This window comes from Gorilla gorilla, chromosome 3 (genome assembly GCF_029281585.2).
Source record: "Gorilla gorilla gorilla isolate KB3781 chromosome 3, NHGRI_mGorGor1-v2.1_pri, whole genome shotgun sequence".
NCBI classification, from domain to species: domain Eukaryota; kingdom Metazoa; phylum Chordata; class Mammalia; order Primates; family Hominidae; genus Gorilla; species Gorilla gorilla.
In genome coordinates this window covers 115371058-115396000 of record NC_073227.2, presented here as the reverse complement: position 1 = coordinate 115396000, position 24943 = coordinate 115371058, and the positions used below count along the sequence as shown (strand labels likewise).

Genomic DNA, 24943 nt, shown 5'->3' with positions numbered 1-24943 from the left:
TTCCCAACCTAGACCAGCCTGGCTAAAGAAGGGTTTTACAACAAAGAGAAAATGAGTGTATGGGGAAGAAAGGGGATGAGAACTCTGAGAGGAAAACCTGAGATGCCTGTGCTTAGGCCTTCATGTCAAAATGTAAAAACTTACATACAAAACATGTAACCGGGCACCAGCTCTTTCAATAGGCCAAGTCACACGTGTAACAGGATAACTAGATTCCAAGCAGGTGTAGGAATCATGATTTCTAGCTCTAGCTATGCTACTGTCTCAGAAATCTCCAGAATGTCTTGGTTAGAAAACCAGCACAGTGATGATTCACCAAATAAGACTCAGGTTGTAAACACAGGTTCTCACGATACATCTGTTAAGGTAATACTGAGTGAATGAATTAGATTATGGAAAAGACTTAGACAAACATACCTGCCTAGATTAGGAATTTAGTGCAAGGGAAGTGTCCCTGTGTCAACACTGTAATGTAGTAATGCCGCATGGGGATTGCTTTTCCCATGACCACACTCCCTGGATGGGTAACAAAGAGGGTAATAGATGTTTCTAAAGAAAGGAATCATGCACACAAAGTAGTGGCTACTCTGGTAACTTCAAAATATTCCAAAACACTACAACATGCTACACCTCTAACTGCTTCCGACTCTACCTTTACCTAAAACAAAATTTGAGAAAAGGGCATCTAACCTCCCATTGCCTAAGATTATAGAGGGATAAAAATAAATCTGAACCTGCCCTGGCCACAAACTAGAAAATCATTTACATGAAAAAAATGTATATATACACATATACACATATATATACACACGCCTACACATACATATATATACACGCACAAGTGTAAATATAAATTTATAGATATGTATAGATCATGTACATACATAGAGTACTGAATATATAAAATATATAAAATATTTTTTATATATAAATCTATACATGTGTATATAAAGATATATATCATAAGTTAGATATATGTATGAATGTCACTGATTTAACCTAATTTCAGGTAGATTTTAAGGCTGACATCCACTTTTACATATTTAGGGAATATTACATACATATAAAATTATTTGAGTTTACGTTAGTGACTTTACTGAGGAAGGGATTTGAAAGGACTGAAACAAGACTTTATTATATTAGAGAAAGGGGAAAATGTCAGGACATACAGCCAAAAGTGAATAGTTGTGAATTTCCAAAATTAAACTAATCACAGAGTAATCTGAAAATAACCTGCATTTCCTTTGAGCTTATTATCTACAAAATATATTTAATTACATAAAAATATAGTTTAATACTGCACCATTAACTCAAGTGATTATGTTGTTCATTCTACTTAGTAAAATGGGAAGAAATTACGAAGAAACACACAAAAAAAGAGATAAGCATTATGGAGTGGTTATAGAGTGGTAAACCAAACCCTTAATTCCATCCTCCATAAGGTATCTTTGGGTTGAAGGTGAAGCATCTGCATGCATAGTATAATACTAAGAAACACCAAAAAATAGTGTGTTATCCTGAAATCTTATTAGGCTGGTCTGAGGAGATGAGTTATCTGACCCTGAATATCATAAGCACTTTCCTGTTCCAAATATTTCCAGTTCCTTTCGCTTTTTTATTACAGTAGTAACTCTCTCCTTTTCCCCTCTAACACACACACTCCCTTTTTAAATCACTTCAGCTAAACTTCTAACTCTTGAGCTTCTAAGGTTTGAAAAACACTGTAAATTTTTTTTGCTTCTACAACAAAAATCAGCCTGTAGCCATAGATTATAGTTATTTACCATGATTATGATACTTACCATGATCTTTCTGTGTTTTTATAATCTGTTTTTGTTATCATTGGCATCTTTGTGGAACAGATAAGGACAGTTCTTGCCAAAGAGTCTTGAACTCTTTTGGTGTGGTCAAGCAAAAAATAAAAAAGAATGCTTAGTAGGAATGAGATGATTATGTTAAAAATACTGCCAGCTTCAAAGCAAGTTAGGGGTCACATTGTTGTACCTGAATGCCCTGAGTTACCTTATCAATAAAATGAGGTTGTAGGAAGATAAATTCTCTAACCTCTCTTGTACTTCAAACATATTATGATTCTTTTTTTTTTTTTTTTTTTTGAGACAGAGTCTTGCTCTGTCACCCAGGATGGAGTGCAGTGGCGCGATCTCGGCTCACTGCAAGCTCCGCCTCCCGGGTTCACGCCATTCTCCTGCCTCAGCCTCTTGAGTAGCTGGGACTACAGGCGCCCGCCACCACACCCGGCTAATTTTTTGTATTTTTAGTAGAGACGGGGCTTCACCGTGTTAGCCAGGATGGTCTCGATCTCCTGACCTCGTGATCCGCCCGCCTCGGCCTCCCAAAGTGCTGGGATTACAGGCGTGAGCCACCACACCCATGATTCTATGTAACTTCTACTTCACTTACATGTACTCTTTTTTCAAAATCTACAGCATGAAAAAAGGGTACTGAATATTACGTTAATAAAACAAGGATTCCAGGTCTGCCATTTACTATTTGGGACCTTAAGCAAGTTCTTAATTTCCATTGGTCTCAAACACTTCACAGCAACAATACTTACATTTCATGGAGTTTGGGAGATTAAATGAGATGTAATCATTTATCCCCTATTACAGGTTTATAAATCTTATTTAATGTAGTCCTCAAAATACTCTGCCATGTAAGGGTTACTACTCTCATTTTACAAATGATGAGGGGACTAGAGCTGGAAGAGGTTATTTGCCTTAGCGCAAACTACTGAGCAGCAGACAAGGTGGAAGTAAAGCTCTGTGCTCTGCGACTTTTAAAACCAGTGATTCCTCTAGACAGCAGTTCTCAAATGTTTTGTTCTTGGGACCCTTTTACGTTGTTAAAAATGACTGAGGATACCAAATTTTCTGTGTGTCTGGATACAGTTTTCGATATTTACTATGTTAAAAAAAAAACTGAACAGTTAAAAAATGTATAATTCAATGGACACAGGAAGGGGAACATCACACTCTGGGGACTGTTGTGGGGTGGGGGGAGGGGGGAGGGATAGCATTAGGAGATATACCTAATGCTAAATGAAGAGTTAATGGGTGCAACACACCAGCATGGCACATATATACATATGTAACTAACCTGCACATTGTGCACATGTACCCTAAACTTAAAGTATAATAATAATAAAAAAAGTATAATTCATTTTTAAAAAATAATAAACCCATTATATTTTAACATATTTTCAAGAAAACAGTGGCATTGCTCTATGTTTTTGCAAATCTCTTTAACGTCTAATTTAATAGAAGAAACTGGATGTTTGCTTCTGCACTCAATCTGTTACAGCATGTTGTTGTGATTGACATATTAAGAATAACTGGTCTCACACAGACATGTAGTTAGGAGGCTATTTTAATAGCCTTTTCATATGAGTGGTTATTCTTTAATATACACTAAAATTGGACATCACGGAGTTTCTTAAAAGTTACAATATAGGTTCTAAAACCCTATCAATGAAATTTTCATATTCTGATAAATTAAAACCTACTGTCCATCTTGTATTTTAAACTGATCTTTTACCTATGCATAAATATGAAACAACAGGCACTGGCCATCTGGAAAAAAAAAATGTTTGGTCCACTCGGTTATGCAGATCAGTTATGTGGATAAAAGCTTCACAAAATCCTAACTTTTGCTTGAAAGTTTGAGTTTCATCATTGGCAATAAATACTGTCAACTGTTTTCCTTGAACTGGCAGGCTCCATTCACTCATTTCTGAGAATATAGCTGCAAATACCCAAGTCTGAATAACCAGTTTTTCTGTCCGTCATTCTTTCTAGTAAAAATTTTGTTTAATGAAGTCTCAAGACACCTGTAGTAGTCCGTTCTCACGCTGCTAATAATGACATACCAGAGACTGGGTAATTTATAAAGGAAAGAGGTTTAACTGACTCACAGTTGAGCATGGCTGAGGAGGCCTCAGAAAACTTACAATCAAGGTGGAAAGGGAAGCAAACACATCTTTCTTCACATGGTGGCAGCAAGGAGAAGTGCCAAGCAAAAGACAGAAAAGCCCCTTATAAAATCATCAGATCTCATGAGAACTCACTATCACAAGAACAGCATGAACATCACCACACCCATTATTCAATTACCTCCTACTGGGTCCCTCTCATGACATATGTGGGGATTATGGGAAGTACATTTCAAGATGAGATTTGGGTGGAGACATAGCCAAACCATATCAACAACCATTGATTCTCAGTTGCTGAAAAATTTTATTATACACACTTTACATTTTGTCACACAGAATATTAAAAAGACATTTACAGAGAGGTTGAGATTTAATAAAATTAATCATTTTATTGCTTCATTAAGGGTATTCTTAAATGAAGCTTCCTTTTATTTCTTTGGTTGGTTGGTTTGGTTGGTTGTTTTCACTGTGAGCACACTGGAGTGAAGAATACACATATAGTTTGGTTCCTGCTTCGATTTGTGCTAAAGCTCGGGTGTTTATTATCAGTGCAAATGTCAGTAAAACATGTTAATATTACTATGTTGGCAAATCATACTTTGAAAACTGACACAATAGATGACCAATAACCAGTCATTAGCATTAGAGATATAAAATTTGTAAATATTTTAAGCCAGGTGTGGTGGCTCATGCCTGTAATCCCAGCACTTTAGGAGGCCAAGGTGAGTGGATCACTTAAGGTCAGGAGTTTGAGACCAGCCTGGCTAACATGGTGAAACCCCATCTCCACTAAAAATACAAAAATTAGCCGACGTGGTTGTGGGCACCTGTAATCCCAGCTACTCAGGAGGTTGAGGGAGGTAAATCACTTGAACCCAGGAGGTGGAGGTTGCAGTGAGCCGAGATCGTACCACTGCACTCCATCCTGGGCGACAGAGCAAGACTTTATATACATACATACATACATACGTACATACATACATACATACATACATAAAATATTTTAAGATAAGCTAAGGCATTTTTACTGTGATGGAAGAGAACGGAGTGAGTATAAGAGATGATTTGTTTTAAAAAGAATTAAGAAAACGTAATTTTTGAACCTCTTGAGATCTAAACAGAGCTTTTCATTTGTACTTTAAATGCTTTTATTTGTAAATGGCACAATTAAGCTCCTGAGTCTTCATTTTTTAACCTAGCACCTCTTAGATTCAGCCAGTTATGAAGTATTGGCAAATACTTGGGAAAGGAAGAAATGAATCATTAATATGAGAGTAAACAAGCATATACAGAAAGTTCACATTCTCAGAAAAGTAATTTAAAAAAGAAAAAGTTTCTCAAATGTGGAACGAATCAGTCTTGGTTGATTTTTGCTTTTTGTTTGCCTATTTGATAGCTTTTGTTTTGGGTTGTAAGTTATCATAGGCAGAATTTTGTTTCTTCTGCATGTTTTTTTTTTTCATTTCACACCTGAACACTGAAGAACTGATTGTATATAGAGAGAGACAAACTTTTCCCTAACTTTATGTTTGTTTATGTCTTGATTTGAACTTAGGTCTTGATTTCCAAACACAAGTCAGTTTTTCTTACATGCTAGAGGAAACTGTTAATTCTACATTAGGAAAAATCATGTTATTACATATAAAGGTCTGAAAGATAAGATACACTAAGGAGACCTTCTTTTCCTACATGAAATTATTAAATAGAGAAGCTCTAAAAGTATCTTTCTTATGTGATATCTTAATTGTGGTATTATTTCACATTCTACATGAAATATTTAGAATATCCAAATTAGAATATAAACTGCATGAGAGCAAGAGTTATATCCCTTTGGCTAACTGCTACATCCTCAGCATCTAGAATCATGTCAGGCACCTGGCAGGCACGTGATAAAGTTTTCTTGAGGTACGTAGAACAACTTCCCTATTGTGAAGGCCTCATGGATCATCTATTAAGACAAAAGGAACAAACACCATTACCTCACATACATTTATGATTCTGTCCTATCTCAGTTGTGTGTATTTTCTATTGCGATTGCCATTTGGTAAAATCTCTGCTTTCTAAAATTGAAAATGAAAGGGGAAAATGCAGCTGGGTTTTTCTCACATTTCCCCTTCCTTCTGACATACAGTTTTCAAACTCAAGAAATAGAGATTTTGGTTAGGCGCAGTGGCTCAGGCCTGTAATCCCAGCACTTTGGGACGCCAAGGCAGGTGGATTACTTGAGTTCAGGGGCTCTAGATCAGCCTGGGCAACATGGTGAATCCCTGTCTCTACAAAAAAATACAAAAATTAGCCAGGTGTGGTGGTGTGCGCCTATGGTCCCAGCTATCCTGGAGGCTGAAATGGAAAGATGGCTGGAGCCCAGGAGGTTGAGGCTGCAGCGAGCTGTGATTGCGCCACTGCACTCCAGCCTGGGTAGCAGAGCAAGACTCTGTCTCAAAAATAGTAAGGAAAAAAAGAAAGAAATACAGATTTTGACAGAGACATTTCATTTAAATTATGTTTTAGATAAATAAGGAGTGAAACATGGGAACATGCGTGTGAGAGGGTTCTGAACACAGTCTCTAGTACCAATGTAACCTTGACAGCACGTTACAGAAGAAAGTGCATGGGCTAGACTAATTAGCTGTATGGCTTTGACTAAATTCATTAGTTTCTCTAGACTTCAACTTCTTCATCTTGAAAACAGGGGTAATAATGTTTACTTCTCACATGGCTGTTGTTAAAATTAAAGGAAGTATGATATAACGCACTTAGTACAGAGCCCAGTGCCTGAGATACAGTAAATGACCAATAAATGTTAGTTCTATTCATTTATCAGAAATCCATGACTTAAAACTTGTCAATAAAAAGAATGTAAGTTTCACTGCAACTGCATATAGATAAAGCCACTACCAGAATTTAGAACCAATTTAAAAATATATACCAGTTAAAAATACGCACATACAAGACTACTTCCTAGAGTGTGACAGATGACCTCCAAGTATTTATCACTGGTAATACCTACTGGTACTAATTCATATTTTAAAATTTTAGCTAATTGAAGTCACTTTCTACTTTGTTGCATCATTTCACTACTTAGAAGACAATAATGTGGAAATTCCATAGTCATGGTTCCTGCTGGTACTGATAAGTATCTGTATCACTGCATAAAGAACCAACGTGGAGAACAGTACACACTATGTGAAGCATACCCATGTTACTGACTCATATTTACAGCTGCTTAGTGCACAACATCAGCTTGGCTTTCCAAGTGCTACATAGATGCATTTTAAAATGGTATGCTGTGTGTGCCATATTCAATTCACTTTGTAAGCTATTCCCAAAGTTAGATGATATTAGCTATAAACAATATTCTATATTTGCATTACATCTTGTATTTTGCAAGATACATGAATATATATGTGTATGTTAAACAGATTCAGACACACACACATTCTATAACATCTTCATGGAGTGTTAACTAGGTTTTAAAACTGGCATACATTTAATAATTTACCTCAGTTCTTCCATGATATATAATCACGAAAAGCCAGTTAAATAACTTTACTAAATTCTAATTTACCATCTTTTAATAGGAACAGCATATATAGGAAATATCACATTCACTTTAAAATTTATGAAGACAATCTAAAAATTCTATGTAGAAAGTGGCTTATCAACAAACCATTAGCAAAGTGCTTGTGCGCTTTGTGCTGGTATGCCTCAAACAAGCAAATAATAATTCATGAAATAATCCATCAATGAATGAAGGAAAACTACTGAGTGCCCACATCAGGTGAAAACTGTCCTAACAGCTTTCACATGTTTTCATATAACTCTTAACGGAGCCTGGCAAAATAGACACAAGTATTCCCGTTTGTCTAAATGACTGAGGCCTATATAATACAGGGTCTTAAGGTGGAGCTAAGATGCTCACTACTGCACATTACTGCTTTACCAAATCACTCCATAATAGTAATAATACTACATCACCATCAGCCGGTGTATGTACATTTGATTTCTCTCTTTCCCAGTAGGAAGGATAGGTTTTCCTACGTCTTCCGTGTTCCCTTACTACAAAATACAAGCTATTGGCTGGAGTCTTTCCTTTCTCCTACCATTATACCTGTCCCTAACCAATGTTACTGTAATACTCTCTGATCTCCTTCCCATTTCTATCATCTAGTGTTTGCACTGCTGCCTTCTAAAGACAACACACGTGCATATGCTTGTAAAGCGAATAAAGTAAAGCAAATAAAAATCTCTACAGTTCTAAGGTTCTTAGGAAGGCATTCAATGTTCTTCATGAACTGATTCAATCTTCCATTCCAGCTTCATCTTCTACTATAGTCTGCTCCCTATCCATACCTTATTCTAATTAGATGTACCATGTTTTTGTATTCCCATGTTTTTGCTTATAATTCTGATTGTGTTTCTTTTTCAACGTTTCCACAGAACTTTACTGTGTTATATATTTTACTCTACCTTAGTTGCACACACATGTTCTGGCCTACCAACTATCTCCCTCTTATTCCAAGTAGCATAATTTATTTACATATGAGTCACTCCACTGATTACTTGGATAATTAGCTGTGTGACCTCAGACAATTTACTTAACCTCCATGAACTTTCATTTCCTCATCTGTAAAATGAAGATGATAATAATACTTATATATGTAAAATGCTTTTAGTACCTAGAACAGTTTGCCTCATATAAGTGTGAGCAATTTATATACTACTATTAGCTACAATCTTCAAAAACTTCATTGTTTCATGTTAACTGGCTCACATATGCATCCAGCTCTGATTTTCAGTCTTGCAAATTTTTGAAGAAAGACATTTAAATTTCTAAGTATAAAGTATTTTTAAAGACTAGATTATAACTTTTCATGGTAGTTTTACATTAGCAAATACATACATTATTATAATGAACTAAAAAAGACAAGCTAACTATAGCATAAGACCAATCTCAAGTATAATACTAGTAAAGTTGGAATGGATTCCTGCAGAGTACAAATTAAGCTCATCCCTCCCATCAAAGCATCAGTTCATCCTAAAATTTTACTATACATACAGTGAAATGAAGGTTGTAAGTCAAGTTAGGACTCTTGGGAAGAAATAAGCCTATTCACTGAACACTTCCATTTCTGCATACAATTTAGAAACTATTTTTGAATGTCTTCTGTACATTTTAGTATTTACACAAAAATATGCCTTGTTTTATAGTTACAGGATATTCATAGTTCAATACCTGGGTCTTCTCTTCTTTCTCTCTTTGCACTAGACAAATTAACAAGTCTGATCCTTCAGCCCAACTAGAAAAAAAAAAGAATGGACATCAGGCTTGTGAGAGTGGCTGGATGGAAGGGGAAAGAAAGCTATGGACAGAAGCCTTACAGTAATATAAACCAAAAGGCAGGCCAACTAGTACCACTGTATCTGAGTGCCTACTTGGAAACATGGAAATAATTGACTGTGTTCTATAAAGTATGAGAGACAGAATATGAAAATTCTCACAAAAAATATGAGAGACAGAAGCCTTACAGTAATATAAACCAAACGGCAGGCCAACTAGTACCACTGTATCTGAGTGCCTACTTGGAAACATGGAAATAACTGACTGTGTTCTATAAAGTATGAGAGACAGGATATGAAAATTCTCTCAAAAAATATGGGAGACAGAAGCCTTACAGTAATATAAACCAAAAGGCAGGCCAACTAGTACCACTGTATCTGAGTGCCTACTTGGAAACATGGAAATAATTGACTGTGTTCTATAAAGTCTTTCTACTCCAAACTGAGGACTATATGGGTAAGAATTATAAAGGCAAACGAAACAACAATCAAAACTGGGCATAAACACTCAAGTACACAATGGCTATTAAATGATACAGGATTATATTCTTATCTTTCATTAGCATCATACTACTAATACTATTAATATATCGTCTACATACAACATGTGAAAATAAAGTACCACTATCATGCATCTAAAAAACAGACTAACAATAGATTCACTATTAACTGCCTAAAAATCATAAGTATAGCAGTCACTTTCCAATAGAAAATAATTATTAGAAGTGAATATTTACTAAGTTACTGTGAAACAGATCCAATACCTTTTATACAGACTCTGAGAAGAACAGATGGTGAAAACGGTAAAAATTCCAGTGGAAACTATGCCTAATTATTATTAAATTTATGAGGCTTGTCTTAAAGATAAGGTTTGAGTTAAATAACAGCTATCAGCACTTTAGAAAGACACATTTAATCTTAAGACCTACAGTGTGTAAAGCAGGATGGTAAATTACTTAAGAGTAAGTGGGATGTTCTTTAGAGGAATACATTTATCAACAAGACTACAAATTTTTGGTTTCCAGGTCAGTGCCTACTTCTGCAAATGTTAAGCCTCATGAAAAAAAGAAATACGCAGATGGATGCTTTACTTCTTTGCTCATCCCAAAACATACCTCTATTTCATATTTAAAATAATCATGAGCAGGCATGTAACTTTTCTGACTTTTCTATCTGATTTCAGGTTCAGGTATTTTTTAATTTCCATTACCAAACTCAGGTCCAGGTTTTTTTTTAATTTCCATTACTAAATAACAGTGATTTAGCTAGAGTAGCAGCAAAAACAGCATAACTACTCTAGCTTCAAAGTACTTTGTTTACTTTAGCAATTTTTCATTCATAAAAGACTGTGCTTTTGAAAGTGATTGAATATATATTTGGCATCCTTGTATTATTTGTATCATATTAGAACCAAGAGAACAGCTGCAGTCCAAGGTAGCTGGAAGTGGTAGGATAGGGCCTTGGGGTCTTCAGAAAAAAAACAATGACGAAAAATGAAAATGAAGAAGAAAACTAAAATGCCACCCATCAGGAGTGAGGATTCATTAACTATTCCTGTGCACCCCTCCACCCCGAGTAAGGAGAAAACAAAGGCCTTTCCAAGCGCCTCTAGTAGGGCCAAAGCATGTGAACTGAAAGGAAAGATTTCTCAAGGCAAACAAAACCAGCGTTCCAGGCACTATTCTAAGTATTTTTCATGTATTAACTAAGTTGCTTGTTCCAAGAAGCTGTGGAAAGAGTAGTATTGTATTTTCCATATTGCAATACAGAAACTGAGGCACTAAGAACTTGCTCAAAGTCACAGAGCTAAGAAAGAGCTGAAACTGAGATTTAAATACAAAAAGTGACTCCAAAGCCTGATCTAAGCATTATGATATGCCATATGAAAACAGGATTTCCAAGTATCTTCAGTAAAAAAAAAACCACTTACCAAGACAAAAGTCAATGCAAAATTAAAGTCATCATATAATAATCAAGTATGTCTATATTACTCAAACTCCTACCTAGAATCACTTTTAAGAGACACTTTGTTCATTTGTAGAGTGTTTATCTTGACAATTCACAACGAGGAAAGAGAGATGCAAGTTTCTATGCCACCACATTCTGCTTTGGTCTTAAAAGTGTTTTTATCTTTCTTTTAAAGTGAATTCTAATGAGCCCTTAATTGTCAAAGGACTTCATAAATATTCATTAGACATTAACAGAAGTCCTGTTTCCCATTCCTAAAAGCTGAGAGAGAAAACAGTAAGACTTTAAAGTGGCATAGGCATGAAGAAAGACTAAGTGGAACTGTAAACATTTGGTTTTGTATTAGATGTTTATTGAAAGGCTCAAATCATTATAACACTTAAATTCTCAGTGTGAAAATATTTTTTTTTCCTTAATAAGAAGTTATCCAGAGTATCATCTCTGTTGGTGATATTTTCTTCTTTTCAGTCCCTCATCCAATTCTGAAGGATCCAAAACAATTCACTAACTCTTTATAATGCCTTCTGCACCACTGAACAGTAAAATGGTTATGATGTTGGGAGGAAATGATTTTGATCTAAATCAACAAGACAAGCCCTGCTACTATGAAAGTGCCATAAACCTTTTTCATAAAAAAAGGGTTTTCACACTGGATTTGTGTCTACAAAGAAAACATTCACCAAAATGTTGCATAGCAGTCAGGATAATATCACACAGACAAACTTCTCTTCATGAAGTCACAGCCTTGAACGTCTCCTAGTTGCCAAAACCGGGGAGATGCCCAGAAGATATCATGGCAATTCCGTGTTCCCAAATGGCTTGGCAAGTCAAATATTAACTTACTAAGAACAAATCTCTCCAAAGCCCGCCACTTCTAATTCACTGCTGAAAAAGAAATCCGTAAAAGAGGGAAAACTATGTTTGCTATTTCTAGCAATGATTTTCCCCCCTTATCTCTTAGAACTTTTGTTTCCCCAGCCAAGAAGCATAACAGATAGATTTTTAGAAAGCTACCTTCATAAAAGACTCAACTGTGAAGTAGCTTCCTTGTCACTATCATGCAACCAAAAGCAAGAGCTATATCATATTGGTCAAATTTGAAGAAAATAGAAGATGAATATTAACTCAAGAAAATGATTATGCTTATTTAATAGACTCTTTCTGTAATTTCCAATATGAACCAAATTCAGAATACTTAAATCATTTTAATTTTTTAAAATTTTTAATTAAAAATGATTAATGAAATAATTTGTTTTGCTTCTTCACTGTGTTTATTACTTTATCATTATTCTACCACCTTCCAAATGAATATGTATGGTGATATAAACAAAATGTCAAAAGGATAAAACTAAAACGTAAGTATATAGTTTTCTTAATGGCTGTTTAATAATTTAAAGTTCAGAGTAAGAAACGGAATTTTAATCCCATATAGTTAGTTTCAATATACATGAAAAATACCATGGTGAAGAATACAACTATTTAAGACTTGTAGTTTTCCTCATTTTATTAATCTTTATTCTGGTCTCTATTAAGTGTTACCTGACACCTGTCTTCCACTTCATTAGAATAACCAAAATGTCTGACCTTCTTGCTCAATCCATAGAGCTAAGCCTAAGATGCTTCCTGATTGAATAAATGTGAATGAACTTAAAATTGGTTATTGTGATGGTTAATTATGTGCATCAACTTGACTGGGACATAAGGTGCCCAGATATTTGCTCAAACATAATTCTGAGTGTTTATGTAAGTGAGGGTGTCTTTGGATGAGATTAACATTGAAATCTATAGACTGGGTAAAGCAGATTGCTCTCCCTACTGTGGGTGGGCCTCATCCAATCAATTGAAAGCCTGAATTGAACAAAAAGGCTGACCCTTTCTCAAAGTAAGAGAGTCCTGCCTGACTGCCTTCATACTAGGACATGGGCTTTTTTTCCTTTCTTTGCACTTGAACTGAAACCTCCCCTCTGCCTAAGTCTTGACTTTGCTGGCCTTCTGCCTCAAACCATGCCATCCAATTTCCTAGGTCCTGAGCTTGCCAAGTGCAGATCTTGGGACTTGTTAGCCTCCAGAATCATGTGAGCCAATTCCTTATAATAAATCTCTTTACACACATGCACACACACACACAGACACACACGCCTTATCACCTTATTGGCTCTTTTTCTCTGGAGAACCCCAACTAACAGTTAACAAAGTGTCACTAAATAACCAGGCATTTTAAAAAACAAATACAAAGGGCTATTTAACTAAATCTGAAGTATCTCAGGCCCTTGAATTATGGTTTTCATGATTTCTTCCATTCAAGAAAGCAAGAACTGTAATTTCATTGTCAGCAATATAGAGTTCATATATATATATACACACCACACAAACACACATATATATTCATAATCTATGCTTTACTGATTGCAATTTTGGCAACATAGCCCTTCATAACTCTGTGACCCACTGAGTATCCAATGTAAGCTCAGACTGGCAAACCATTAACATCTTCTTCGTGTACTTCAAAGTATCAGTATGAGATTAAACAGCAAAGATTCCATTCAAATAAGTCAAAGATTTCATCCACAGCTAAGGTATATTCACCAACTAAGAGATGATTACTGATCAGACAGAGTGATTTTTGTTTTAATTTAGTTTCTATAAATTTCCTTGGGCAGTATCTTTCTCATCTCTATCCTCTATTGGCCCAGAGATTTGTATATAATAATGTTTTCCAACAGTAATTGCTCCCTTGAGAAATCAAATTGTTTAATAAATTTCTAAATTGAAGACCAGTTCAAGATGCTTGACTCTCCTCTATTAAATAAGGTAATAAAATCACCAGAGGTATGAAAGCTACTGGCAAAAACCTAAGCTTCAAAATACATGAAAAACGTGTTGGTGAAGAATAGAACAATTAAAATTTTTATATTATGAAACAGATACATACATACCAAAAATCTTACTTGAAACATTTAGACATTTTTCATTACATGGATTCTGAGTGTTTTAGTATAGAACATACTCATTTCTGGTAACTAAAGGAAGAAGAAAAAGTACTTCAACATGTTTTCAATAAAAGGAAATGGCTATGAAAGCAAAATAAAGAGTTTGAGGCTAGCCAGGACAAACTAAAGGTAAATTCCTTGTACTCTAGAGATACTCAGGCATTTTGTCTTAAGATAAATGCCTTTATCTTTCTTTCAAAATGTACAATACATTTTTTTATTTCTTAAAGTTTTCTTTTTCTATTTTTTAAATAATCTAGAAAAGAAATAGTGGCAATGATTAAGAACTTCTATGCTCCTGCAGGAACATAGTGAGTTACATGTGGGTTTTCCTTGTTTGTTTTTTTGTAAGGCCACTAGACTAACTCAAGGCAAAACTTCCTCACTAGGCACTAGTTTACCCTACAGTATCCTTTCCTGAGCCCTAGGCCAACACACTCAACTGACTACCAAGCATCTTAGTGACACTAAGAAGTCTTGTTTTTATGTCAAACTCAACAAACTCTGAAGTTACTCTTCTTTTTCAAGAAGCCTTTCCACCCTATCCCTTTCTTTCCAAAATCTGCTCTTTCTTCAGCATTCTCTCTGATGAACATCACCGCCATCCACCCAGCTGCCAAAGTGAAAAACCTGAGTCTTCTTATATCTCTTCTGCTCTTGTATTTGCTATGCCCAATCCATCAACAACTCAATCATTTTAATCTTCCATATTTTTCTGTAGTCCTTCCTCCTCTCACCATTGATGACGTTAAAAAGATGCCAAAAGGAGGCCCTCATCATTTCTTACCTGATTGACGGCACAGCCTCCTAATTTCTATTCTCTATCCCTACCTTCCTTTAGCCTTCTTTACACCACAGCTAAGATTACAGTTTTTGTTTGTTTGTTTGTTTTGTTTTGTGACAGAGTTTCCCAGTTTCTCTCTTGTTCCCCAGGCTGGAGTGCAATGGCGCAATCTTGGCTCGTGGCAACCTCCACTTTCCGGGTTCAAGCGATTCTCCTGCTTCAGCCTCCCAAGTAGCTGGGATTACAGGCATGTGCCACCATGCCCGGCTAATTTTGTATTTTTAGTAGAGACAGGGTTTCTCCATGTTGGTCAGGCTGGTCACGAACTCCCAACCTCAGGTGATCCACCCACCTCGGCCTCCCAAAGTGTTGGGATTACAGGCGTGAGCCGTCACGCCTGGCCAAAATTACAGTTTCTAAAATATCCATTCATTCATCTACTTAACAATTACTTAATGAGCACCTTCCAGGTACCAGGCTCTGTTCTAGGCCCAAGGACATAGCAGTAGAAAGAAACAGACACGATTCCATGCCCTCACAGCTCACAGTCAATGGAGAAAAAGAAACAGTAAATAAAACAACATAAAGATATCTAAATTATACTAAGCACTTTGGAGAGAAATAAAGTAGGAAACAGGACAGATTTATCGGGAGTAGTCATGATTTAAAAAGGATAGCTAGAATTCCTCCATGTAAAAGTCAGTTTTGAGAAGGGAAGGATGAAGAGAGTGAGTTGTAAAGAAAAGGGGAAATGTGTTCTAGACAGAAGGATTATCGAGCAAGAGCCTTGAAGGAGAAGTGCACCTGGCATTCTTGAAGAGTAACAGGTGCCAGTTTGTCCAGCAAGAGTAACAGTAAGTACGTGGTGAGGTCAGACAAGAAATGGGGAACAGATCTTCATGGGCCTTTCTGAAAACTTCTACTCTGATTGCTATGCTAAGAATAGACTATAGAGAGCAAAAACCAAAGCAGAGAGCCAGTCAGGAGATTGTTGTTATAATGAAGGCAAACACTGACTGTGGTTTGGACATGGGTAGTAGTGGTGGAGGTGATGAGAAGTGGTCAGATTCAAGATATATAATAAGTCCTCACTTAATGGTGTCGATAGGTTCCTAGAAATTGCAACTTTAAGCAAAACAATGTGTAGCAAGTCCTTAAATAATGTCATTTCCTTCAGCAAAATAATGTCATTTCCTATTGGTAAAAACCTAAGCTTCAAAATACACGTCACTATAGCGAAGTGAGAAAATATATTTCCATTATAACACTGATGAAAAAAATTGGTTTCATTATATGTCATTTTGCTTAAAGTGCCAGTTTCCAAAAGCCTATCAACAACATTAAGTGAGGACTTGCTGTACTTTGAAGGTACTTCATAATTTTGGTTCCTCAGGAAAGTAAAGCCTGAGACAACTGCTTGCATAGAGTGAGTTTATTTGGGAATGACATCCCAGGAAGTTGAAGTTTGTGACTGGGGTTGTGAAATAACAAAGAAAACAATGGCAATTCAAGGATAAGTTATCTAGTTCAATCTCACTACAGGAAACAAGTCCAAGTATAGTCAACCCATGGAATAAAAGGAGAAGTGATTACCTCTCAGTTCCTATCCCCCACTGGTAAGGTCTGCTTTCATGGGCCATTATCCGGCCCTCATTGCAGGTTATATATGAGTATAGAATGGTTGCTCCTAGCATCCCATGTGCTACATCAAAGAGTGTCCATGACAGGAGGCCAGGAGATGAGACAGTGTTCAGTTCCACCTTCACAAAGCTGGGCAATGTCTTCATGGAACTGGTTGCCGTAGCCCTGACAGCAGTCACGGGTAGGTCAAAGACGATTTGGAAGTCGTACACACAGATGCCCAATGTAGACAGTACTGACTAATTTTCCAATGGGCCATGTGTATTATGTGAGAGACAAGGAAAAGCTAAGCATAATATGGTTTTGTCTTAATTAACTATAAGGATGGAACTGCCATTAAGTGATAAAGAAAACGGGAAATACGATTATGTTACTTTTCTTCTCAAGAGCCAGCCATGGATCTACACATCCACAGGAAAAAAACATGTGGTTTCTAGCCTGTGTCTACACAAACCTTCATCATCGTTCCCCTGTTTAAAATCTCAACTTAGCTGCTCACTACCCCTCACCCCCAACTCTGCAGTGACACTAAACCCTGTGCAGTTCTCCAGCAGTGCCAAGCTCTTTTAGATCTTTCTGGGTGTTTTGCGCATGTTGGTCCCTCTATGTGGAACTTGTTTACTTCCTTTCTTTGCCTCTAAATGCCTTATCATCCTTTAGTTCTCAGCTTGATTCAGACCTCCCTTTAAGTCAGATGCACACCTATCCGTTCCCAAAGTATTCTTTGTATTTGTTTGCCCCCGCGACCTCCATCTGGGAATATTTTCCTTAAATCCACAGGGCATTGCACAACGTTTGAAGACACTAAGCATTTAATAAAGGTTTGATAAACCAAAGGAAAAAATGGTTTCTTCAAGTCATTATATGCTTAAAGATGTAATAAAATGACTCTTAAGGGGAGGAGTAACACAATCAGAGTTAGTGTCTCATCTCAGACTTACAGGTAAAATATTGTTTTCAACACGTCTATTATCTACAAGACTAAATGACACATTTTGTTAATGCTGTTCATGCAGGGCAGAGACCAACAAACTTCTTCTCATAGTGCTTTCTTGGCTTCATTCCATTTTCATTTTGATGGAAAATGTGAGCACATTAATTTTAGATTCAACATAGGTTTCTGTCGGGTAAACTTCTTGGCCGACTAGGTTTTCTGAACCTAGTCCTTTTCACTTGGAACAAATGTGTTATTCCAGAAGATGCCAACACATCATGTGTTACTGATATATAACAAGATTAAGAGGAAAAATGAAAACATTTAAAATGCAAAACATACTTGGGAAAAAATTACACAGTAAAGTGACCTGGGGAATGCCCTTAGCAATTTTCTAAATTATTTGGATAATACCTTCAGGACTTAAGAGTAGATCTAGGTCCTATTAAATATGTAAAATGCTACAAGTTTAGGGAATAAAATGGCATACAAAGAAAGCACCTATAATTTATAGCAAATAAAAATATCACTTCAGTTTGAAACTTCCAAAGTTCTATTAAATCATTCAACAACTCTCTCAATTAAAAGAAATAAGAAACCAATACATCCTTCAGAGATGCATGGATTAAATCAGATATCTTGATATTGTAGCATAAACTAAAATTCCTTTACTAGAAAAATAAGACAGAAGACTCTATTACCTAAATAAAATGCTTTAATCGTTCCAAAACTGTGCTCACAAATGCATTTCCATTGCCTGTTATTCACCTGCCATTGAAAAACCAACATAATTTAGTCCAGTGGTTCTCAAAGTTTAATGCATAACAAAATCACCGAGGGGCTTGTTAAAACATGGATCTCTGGGCTCAAAAACCCCCTAAGGTTTTTGATTCAGTGGATTTTAGTTGAGACCCAATAATTTGCTTTTATATTAGGTTCCCATGTAATGCCACTGCAGGGACCACAATTTGAAAAGTATTATCTAGTCAAATTCTGGCTTTTGTGCAAAAATTTCCACTCCCTCACACAAGCTTCTGGCACTGCATATTTTCTCACTTCGATTTTGCTTAAACTATTCCAATCGCTCCTATGTTTATAAGCTCTAGAAACAGAAGAAAGAAACTTTACCTAACCTGTATGCTACAGAATAACTGCATTTCCAACTGTATTTGAATGCTAGCATAACTATATTCATCTTTGCCATCATATGTTATTAATACCACAACAAACAAACCTCAAGGCCCTGAGGTCGTTTTCCCTCCCCAGTAATGGCCACGGCCCTGAGTGGGAAAAGCATGAAACAATATTCTAGGAAAATATGCTTATGTTATGTCTATGTGCTCCTCCTATCTGAGAAGGGCTTGTCAGTACAGGCAATTTCCCAACCACTCTCCCCTGTGACAGGAAAGGCATTTCTGTTATATTAACAAGTAGAAAAGTAATAGACACCTCTGATTCAGGAATGAGCCTTTCTGGCCTAGGGCCTGCGCTTTGTCTGCCAAGAGAATCTTTTATTCTGTGAGGGGAGAGGCCATGATAAAGGTTCATAGGCAAATTAACAGCTACTCACAAGGCTAGACTGAGAATTATGAACAGCAGGTGTCCCAAGAAGGTATCATTTCCCCTTAAGCAAGCAGGATTGCAGGTGGGCTACTCTGCTAAGTTTTTAGCAAAAGAAAAGTAATCTGATTTGAATCAGGACTCATGGCAACTCTAAATCACATATAGTTTTTCTCATCAGTTAAATAATAAAATGACAAAACTGTTTCGGTAAAATTCTGATTTTAAAGATAAAATATTATAATTGATATTGAAGAAAGCAAACAACGTTCATTGCAGGACTCCTAGTTGCATATTTTCTTGTAGAAGATATTTTCTTGAACCGTCTTCAATTATTAGGAAAAAATTCATGTTTCAAGCTGAAAGGGAGGAGGGATAATGTACTTAATTTCATTTCTGGCTGTCTCTTCTGTTATATAAAATGCTACAAATATATTTAAAAATGGATAAGAGAAAACAAGATTCTTACAACTCATTTTTATAAAATCTTAACAGATATTTTACTTCTAAGGAATAAAATATTAGAGAATGAAGTCAAACGAGTACCAGTTCCTTCACCTCCCTTATTCTGCACTATCCTAAATTTGATTATCACGCCTATGAATATTTTTAGGAGCTTTATTGGGATATAATTAACATACTATAAAATTCACTCATTTAACATGTACAAATCATTGCTTTTTAATATAGGCATAGAGGTATGCAACCATCAAATGACATAATTTTAGAACATTTTCAACCCCCTCAAAAACAAAACCATATACAGGCAGTCACTCTCTATGCCCCCAAGCTTCTCTGGAATTTTCATGTAAATAGAAAATACAATCTATGGTCTTTGTATTTGGTTTCTTTCACTTAGCATAGTTTTCAAGATTTATCCATGTTGTAGCATGTATCAGTACTTCATTCTTTTTATTGCCAAATAACATTCTATTATATAGATATACAACAGTTTGTATTATTAATATATTTAACATTTATATTACCTATAATGCTGCTATGAACATCTGGGTGCAAGTTTTTTGTGGACACATTTTCTCATCTCTCTTCGGTATATACCTAGGAGTCAAATTGCTGGATCATATGACAACTACACGATTATCACTTTGAGAAACTGCCAGACTGTTTACCAAAGTGGTGGTACCATTTTATATTCCCAGGAGCCACAGATGAGGATTCCAATTTCTCCACATCTTTAGGATCATTTGTTATTATATCTTTTATTACAGCCATCCTAGTACATGTGAAGTGGTATATTGTGTTTTTGATTGAATTTCTCTGATAACAGGATGCTGAGCATTTTTTCATGTGATTGTCAGCCACTTGTATACATTCTTTGGAGAAATGTCTGTTGAGATCCTCGTCCATTTTCAAACTGGGTTATTTTTCTTTTTATTATTAATTTGTAACGGTTCTTTACATAGGCTAGATTCATGTGTGTTATAAGATACATGATTTGCAAATATATTCTTCCATTATGTGGACTGTCTTTTCACTTTCTTGGTGATGTGCTCTACAACAGCAGTCCTCAACCTTTGTGGCACCAAAGACCAGTTTTGTGGAAGACAATTTTTGTATGCACAGGGGTGGGAGGGGTGGTGGGGGATGGTTTGCTCCACCTCAGATCATCAGGCATTAGATTCTCATAAGGAGCCCGCAACTGTGCATGAACCCTTGCATGCACAGTTCACAACAGCGTTTGCTCTCCTATGAGCATCTAACGCTCCCACTGATCTGACAGGAGGCACAACTCAGGCGATAATGCTCACTTGCCAACTGCTCACTTCCTGCTGTGTGGCCAGTTCCTAACAGGTCAGGGATGACTACCAGTCCATGGCCCAGGGGTTGGGAACCCCTGTTCTAAAAGCACATAATTTTTTAATTGATAAAGACTGTTTCATTATTTTTTTCTATTATTGCTTTTGCTTTTGGTGTCATATCTATGACAGTTTCTTAATCTTATGAATATTTCCATAATTATTTATCTATACCTATAAATGATATATATCACTCAAAAATGGTTGAAACTATTATACTCCAACTAACAGTAGTTAAGGGTTCCCATTTCTCCACATCCTTGCCAAACCTTGGTAATCTAAAACTGCTAATTATTTTGCCAATCTGCTGACTATAATGTGATATGTCATATTATTTTAACTTGCAATTCTCTATTTATTTAGCTTCTTTTCCTATATTTCCATATTACTCCTCTATGAATGCCCTGTTCGTGTCTTCTGCTACTTTTATTGTTTATTTTCATTTTCTCCTTCTTGAAGATTTTTTTATATGCAATTAATAATAGATACTTTCCAGTTATATGTCATACAGCATGTTTTCCAAGAGTATGGGGTGTCCTTTTGCCTGTCTGTAGTTTGTTTTATTTACTACTACTGATTTTACTATTAACAAATTCTAAAATGTTTTATGTTTTGTGGTTTTGCATATTTTTGAATATCAAGTCATATAAATATTCTCCTCTAAGAAATGTTATTTGGTATAGCTGCTAGAAGAAAGGATACAACCGCCAGAGTGTTGATTTCAATCTAAAATGTACCATGTATTAACTCTGTGACCTCGAGCAAGTTATCTTCTCCAAACTGTTTCTACATTTATACAAATGGAATAATAAAAGCTCCTGCACCTATGATCTACCCTAGGCTATAATCATATTATTTTAATCACTATAGCTAAAAAAACTGTAAAACCATAAGTATTTTTATATCTGAAAGAGCAACTATCCTTAACTTGCCCTGTGCTTAACATCTATAAATGGAAACATGCACATATTAAAATCTAAAATGAATGCTGATATTTGTATGCTTGGATTTCTAAATTGTAAAACCACAAATGGAATATGTTAGTTATTGTCTATTAGTTTATTAATAGCTATTGTAACTATAAGAATGCCACTTTCTTTTTTACCCCTAGATTTTTTTTATTATTTTGAAGATAATAAGGTGATTCATTAAAAGCAGAGAAATAATAAAAACAATCCAGACTAAAAAGTAAACCATTCTAGAACTTCTCGGGGGAGTAATTTTGCCAGAGTATCTTATAAAATGTCAACAGATAATATGACATCTTTAGCAGATTTTTAAAAGCCCTTAAGTAGCAAATATAAGCAGCAAAACAAAGCCACAGGAGGAAACAAAGCATTCTCATTCGGCTTGCAAAACCAAAGTCAGTATTTACAGTTACTGAAGAAATAATTAATGGAGAGTTTGAAAAATCAGGATAAATACTACAGCAATTTTACCTGCTAAAGAAGGTTCACTGATTATTCTAAAACATTCTACAGCAATTGCCCAAAGCCATAAAATCAAATGTGTAAATCTAGAGGATCCAAGTACAAGTGATATCCTACAATGGAAAGGAACATTAACCATGCAATTTTAGCATTAAGAAATAAATCTGTAGAGATGTTCACACTCATTTCCAAGGTGTACAGCTGCAGATCACGTTTCTTATTTGCAGTCATAGCTAGTTAAGGTATTTTGCATGTAATCTCTTTAGATTAACATTTTGGGAAGAGGAAAAAAAAAAAGATGCTCCATTCTTCAATCTGGGGTGCAAATTTTTTGTCCTAGAACTCAAATGTGTTCCTCTACTTTGTCCCCTTCTCACCTCAGATAATGAGATATTTTAGGTCAGAACAAACTATGCATAAGCTGCATTCCCAGAATCACTAAATTATGAAAGTCTAAATGTGGTTGAATATACAGTACTTTTTGCAAACTATATTAGAATATTAGAATGCATATATTAGAATAAATAGGAAATCAAAGCAGAAGTTATCAGTTCTGAGCTTTTTTCATACACTGACATTTATTCTTGGAGGTGGTGGTGATGGTAGGGAATGTTTTGTAACCTGTTTCTTAAATAAAATGCTCCTGTGGTATATTAGTCTGTTCTTACACTGCTATAAAAAAAAACTACCTGAGAATGCATGATCTATGAAGAAAAGAGGTTGAATTGACTCACAGTTCCACAGGCTGTACAGGAGGCATGGCTGGTGAGGCCTCAGGAAACTCACAATTATGGTGGAAGGGCAAAGGGGAAGCAAGCACATCTTCACGTGACGGCAGGAGAGACAGTCAGTGAATGGGGAAGTGCCACACACTTTTAAACCATCAGATCTCATGAGAACTCACTCACTGTCACAAGAACAGCAAGGGAGAAAACCACCGCCAAGATCCAATCACCTCCCACCAGGTCCCTCCCCCAACATTGGGAATTACAATTCATCATGAGATTTAGGTGGGGACACAAATCCAAACATATCATGTGGCAAAGACCTTGTTTTGGCTTTCTAAACATACAGCCTAAACAACAATCCTAAGGCCAAATCTAAAGTAATTCCTAAAGAACTAGAACTAAAAATTCTAGGATCCCAAGTTCTGTCCTGGGACTCTAGTACTAATAGTGAGACTTTAAACAATTCACCTAACAACTTTCTGCTTCATTTTCTTCGCTTTCAAAAATGAGAAAACAAAAGTAGATAATAAAAATTAACCAGGTCTTTTTTTCAAATGTAGGTGCCTTTTTGTTTTAGGTTGTACAGATGTTTGTTTACATAACAGCACTTTATTTTCTGTTAAAGGAAACCTCCAGCTCCATCATCCCACACACAAACTACTTCCGTTCTTACTTGAAAGGAAATTCCTTTTCAAGGTTCACAGTACATTAGAGACAGCTGCATTGCTGAGCTTCCTCCAGAAACTTAAAAAAGCTGCAGATGTAGCCCATGCATGACATGGATTATGGAATGGGGCAATCCCAAGCATTTGGAATGCCTCTTTTCTTACTCTCTTTTAATTTTATATATTCTGGGGTATTCCCTATGTATATTCAATGGAGGGGTGTGGTGTGTGTGTGTGTGTGTGTGTGTGTGTTTATTCTAAATCAAGTCAAAAATTCCTGAGTGAACACAGGAGCTCTCTGAAATAGCTATCTTGAGTGCTAATTTTCAAAGCAAGATAGGGTAAAAAGTACATTTCCAGTTAATGACATTTTAACAACAATCAGACTACCTATTTACTTCCGAAGAGGCAAACCTCACATCAACCACACAGTCATTCCCTGGGTATGTTTCCATATTGCCCGGGAACTCAAAAGTGTTTATCTGGAAAACTCAATTCTGGACTCAGAATCCACAAAATAATATTAAACTAAGGTAGTAAGAATTCTGGCATAGATCTTTTCCAGCAGAAGCAGGAAAGAGTTATGACTTAGTTTCTTTTCAGAACAGTCCCCAAAACTGCCTAGATAGCCACAAAGACATAACTCTTTCCATTAGGAATAACCTGTTTAATATAACTGGGGATGAGCAGAGGGCCCAGGAGCATGCAAACTGCAACACAGAGCTTTTTGAAGGAGCAATCACAGAGCCAAACTCTGAACAGATTTCCAGGCACTTCATAGGTATCTCATGACTATTTGGAGACAGAAATCACTTAGTTAAATGTATCTGAGGAAGAGACGGGAAATTTGGGATTCCTACTTCATTTCACTCTTTCAGAAATCTTTCAGCTCATACTTGGATTGTTCATAGTAAATTAAGATTCCTTATCCCTTCTTCATCATTGGGGGCAATATTTGTGTAGTGCTAGGACAACTGTTTTATTAAACAACACATCATGCTGATAAAATATTTTATAAAAGAATGTCTAAATTGGGTATATGGCTAAGTTACTTTTGAAACAAAGTCTGAAAATCCCTTTTAAATACACACAGTTTCTTCTCTTTTTCTGAAAGTGGGGTTAGAGGTTCTATCTGTA

The 24943-nt window shown here is 35.9% G+C and overlaps 1 protein-coding gene across 4 annotated transcripts in view; it reads right to left on the bottom strand.

Annotated features, from left to right (window-relative positions):
* The window catches only part of BMPR1B (bone morphogenetic protein receptor type 1B), a 398018-nt gene that overhangs the window by 70888 nt on the left and 302187 nt on the right, over positions 1–24943 (bottom strand). Inside the window, exon 4 of one of the 4 annotated variants that reach the window (XM_055385715.2) lies at positions 9186–9249. The exons of the other annotated variants lie outside the window; for them this stretch is intronic. The gene's annotated coding sequence lies outside the window, so the exon portion shown is untranslated. The remainder of the gene's footprint in view (positions 1–9185; positions 9250–24943) is intronic. 4 annotated transcript variants of the gene reach the window in all.